We start from the raw sequence: 4526 nt of genomic DNA, 5'->3' as shown, positions 1-4526 counted from the left end.
TCCCTCCTGGTTTTGGGTGGCTTGCTGGTGGTGATCTTTGGTGTTCCTTGACTTGTGGGTGCCCCGATCTCTGCTTTCACATTCATGCTGTGCTTTCTCTGTGTACAAGTCTGCCACTGTGTCCAAATTTTCCCTTTTTATAAGGACATAGTCATATTGGAGTAGAGCCTACCCTAATAACATCATTTTAACTTAATTACATCTGTAAAGACCCTATTTCCAAATTAGGTCACATTCTGAGGTACTGGGGTTTAGGACTTGAACATATCTTTGGGGGAAAACAATTTAACCCACCACAGTGGCCCATGTGGGAAATGGTTCTATCAAAGATTTGCATCAAAGCCTTTGCCCTCATGGGTTGGGGTTCAAGGGTGAAATAGAGGCTCTATCTAGATTTCTCTCCCAATGGCTTCTTAGCACCCATGGCTTGGTACTGGCCAGACAGTGGTTTTATATTTCAGCTGCTTTAGAGGATGAAAACCTACAGCTTTGAGGTACCTTCCTGGAGGCTGCAAAAGTGATTCTGTGTGTACTTAAATAAAATGGATTTACCATTTTAATTTTATTTATAAAGATTAATCAATATTAGTTGATAGGCCATAGAGTATAGAAGTTAAAAGTGTGGATTCTGGAGCCAGAGAGCTTGGCTTCAAATCCTTGGTCACCTCTTATTAGGTATGCAATTTCAGGCAAATTCTTTGATTTTTCTGTGCCTCAGTATCCCCATCTATGCAGTGGAGATATTAATAGCCCTAAAGTCATAAAATTCTCATGACAGTTAAAAAATTGAGTACACATGAAGCTCTCAGCAGAGCGACTGACACATAGATACATTGAAATTGCTCAATAAATGGCAGCTACTGTTATGTGTCCCTAGCTACCTCTGCATGTCCCTCCCTGTGCTTAGTGCTGGGTCTACAAAGTCGAAGACACAGTCCCCGTCCTTCAGAGCTTATGGTCTAAAGGAGACACTGCTGCTCCACTGTCACATGGTAGGAACTGGATGTTCTAACTCTTCCATAACTGGCACTTAGCTGGTTCGTTTTGTAGTTGCTCATGGGTGGGGACCTGCTGGGAAGAGCTGGGGTGCAAGATTCCAGCAAAGGGCCTCAGCTAAGGCCCTGTCCGGGTTCATGAGCACCCCAGGAGCTGAGTCATCATCACCTGCTTGTTACCCAGCTTCCCCTTGTCTGCAGCAGGACCTCTGCCAGCTGGTTCCCTCGTTGGTGCCAGAGAGGACTTATCTGAACAGCATCAGGCACCTCACCCATTGTTGCCCTGCAGGATCAATGCCTAAAAGGATTCTGACTCCAGTTCGTAAGTCAGGGGCAAGGGGGTTGAGTGGGAGGACAGGGATGGGGTGATTTCCCCACACCAACAAGCAATTTTTAGACACCAGCTGAGTGTGCTACAATTTAACTTACTCTGACAACATCTATCCGGAGAAAGCATCACATCCCACAAGTTAAGGGCTCGGTTCTACAAGACTGCTGCCCCCCACTTCAAATGCCAAGTGCAAGCCCCGGTTGTCACCTGTGCTCCTGACTGAAAAGATCAGGGGTTCCCGTGACCCCCTCCCTGGCTGTGATAAATTTGCCAGAGTGGCTCACAGAACCCAGAGAAAGATTTTGCTTATTAGACCATCAGTTTATTATAAAAGCATACAACTCAGGCACAGCAGGATGGAAGAGATACACAGGGCAAAGTATGTGGATATGGGCACAGAGCTTCCATGCCCGCTCCAGGCACACCACACCAGGCACTCCAGGCACCAGGCACTCCAGGCACCAGCACCAGCACCTCCATCTGCTCACCAACCCAGATGCTCTCTGAACTCTGAAATTTGGGTTTTTATGGAGGCTTGATTACTTGGCATGATTGATTAAATCATAGGTCTTTGGCAATCGATTCAACCTCCAACTCCTCTTCCCTCCCTGGAAGTGAAGGGTGGTGGGTGGGACTGATAGTTCCAACTGTCTAATCTCTTGGCTGGTTGGTTTTGGTTCTCTTGGCAAACAGCCCCCATCCTTAGGTGTGGTCCAAAAGTCACCTCATTCACATGACAAAAGACACTTTATGGCTCTGATCACTTATGAAATTCCAAGGGTTTGAGGGGCTCTGTGCCAAAAAAAACAGGGACAAAGACCAAATATACATTTCTTATTATAAATTACAATATTACAATGCGTGTCTGTATCCAAGAGTTGGTTTAGGGTCTGAATGATTACTCTGATTAACACCTCTTGGTGTCCTCCAGGCATGCAGAAGCTCCCCTAAAGAAAGGTAGGGACTTTATACACTTACTGGAGTTCTGGAGATGAGTTTTGTTCAGGTGCAGTTGCTGATATGGGGCAGTGGTTGCTGACAGCTTTGCTAGGAAGAGGTGGCAGAGACACAGGCTTGGTACAGAGGTGGCTGCAGAGAGGGACTGAGCAAGGCAACTGAAGGTACAGGCACAGAAGTTGCTACAGACTGAATGTTTGTGTGTCTTCCAAAATTCATAAGTGGAAACCCTAGTGATGGTATTTGGAGATAGGGCTTTTGGGAGGTAGTTAGGCCAGAAGAGTGGAGCCCTCGTGATGGGATTAGTGCCCATACAAGAACTTGGTCTCTCTTTTTGTCTTTTATGTGAACAAACAGAAGGCAGCTGTCTATAATCCAGAAAGCAGGTTCTCACCAGACACCAGATCAGCTGGATCCTTGATCTTGTACTGCTAGGCTTCAGAATTGTTGAGAAGTCAATGTTTGTTGTTTAAGACACCCAGTCTATGGTATTTTTGCTGCTGCAGCCTATACAGACTAAGACAGAAGGCTCCCCAGAGGAAGTTCTTGATCTAAGCCTTAAAGAATGTGGAGACATTTGACAGGCAGATGGTGGGGAGAACAGAGGCCCAACCTTAGGAGAATGGGAGGCATTTCATTATAGGCAAAGGTTAGAGAGAAAAATGGCCAGAGGTGAGGCTAAGAAGGGACTGCTGGCTTGGCCCAGCGGGCTTTACTAAGAATTTTGTGATTGGTCTTGTGTTACTGGGGCTTATTGAAAAAGTTCTGAAGTGATAAAAAACTATTATATTTTTGACAGATCCTGCAGGTTTTCTGGGTATTGGATAGATTGATGAGAGGGGTGGGTGGAAGAAAGAGCCAAAAATGGAGGTAAAGAGACCATTTAGGAGGCATTTGTAACATCCAGACATGAAATATTAAGAACCTAAGCTAAAGTAGTGTCTGTGGGATTGAAGAAAAAGGGATCTACTTAAGAGACATATAAGGTGTAGCCCTGGCAGGACTTAATGAATGATTAAATACAGAAGAAAAAGGAAAACTAAAATGACTCCAGATTTCTGGTTTGAATGATAGGGCATGTGGTGATGTGCATAACAGGACAAGGTATATGTGGAAAGGAACTGGTTTAGAGAACAAGGAGGGAGAGAACAGGCAAAGACAATAGGTTCTCTATTGGAGTTCTTACTGTACCTGTTACGGTTTCACTTATGTTTCCCTGAAATTCATATATTGAAGTCCTGATCTCCAGTACATCAGAATGTGACCTTTTTTGGAAATAGGGTCTTTGCAGATGTAATCAAGTTAAGATGAGGTCACTAGGGAAGGCCCTATTCCAATATGCCCGTGTCCTTATGAAAGGGGGAAATTTGGACACAGAGACAGACGTGTGCACAAGGAGAACATCATGTGAAGGTGAAGACAGAGATTGGGGTGATGCATCCACAAGCCAGGGAACTACCAAAAACTAGGAGAGAGGCCTGGAACAGATCCTTTCCTAGCATCTTCAGAAGGAACATGGCACTGTTAACACTTTGATTTTGGACCTCTGGCCTCCAGAATCGTGAGACAATAACTTTTATTGTTCTAAGGCACCCTGTTTTTGGTAATTTGTTATGGCATCCCTAGAAAACGAATACAGCGACCAATGTATAATGACCAGTCCAACTGGGGATGTCTGGGAGCCAGCTGATGCATAGGTCTGGAGTTCAAGAGTTGGCATTAATCCAGTGATGGAGTCATCCATCCCTAGCAGTGTGGTGGACACATGACGTTTATATCTGATCATCATCTTTTTTTTTTTTTTTTTTTTTGAAAGACTTTACTACTCCATGTGGTCTCAGTAGAACTGATATCTTGGGGCATCTTCTCCAGCTTGCAGACATGGTCTATCTGTAGCAGGAAAAGAATGCAGCAAATACTCAAAGACAAACCAAAGCAAGCAGACATAAGAAGTGGTCAGAGATAAAATGTCCTGATAGAGTTGAGCCCTGGATTCTTGTCCCTGGGGCCCAAATTCTTGAAGATCTGGGAATTCTGTGAGCTACCCCAGCTGTATCCTTTCCAGCTATCTGAGGCAACAAATTCTTCATCTGTTTCTGAGAGTTTAAGTATCAGCTGCCTTCAAAAGAATATAATTGTTTGTCAAAATCATGAGAGTGTTTGAGGCAGTGCATGTAGAATGAGAAAAGAATAAAAGTGGAACTCTGGGAACCACAGAGAGGAGGAGACCAAGAAAGGATGAT

Source organism: Lynx canadensis, chromosome B2 (assembly GCF_007474595.2).
Source record: "Lynx canadensis isolate LIC74 chromosome B2, mLynCan4.pri.v2, whole genome shotgun sequence".
NCBI lineage: Eukaryota > Metazoa > Chordata > Mammalia > Carnivora > Felidae > Lynx > Lynx canadensis.
Note: the sequence above shows the minus strand (reverse complement) of the source record.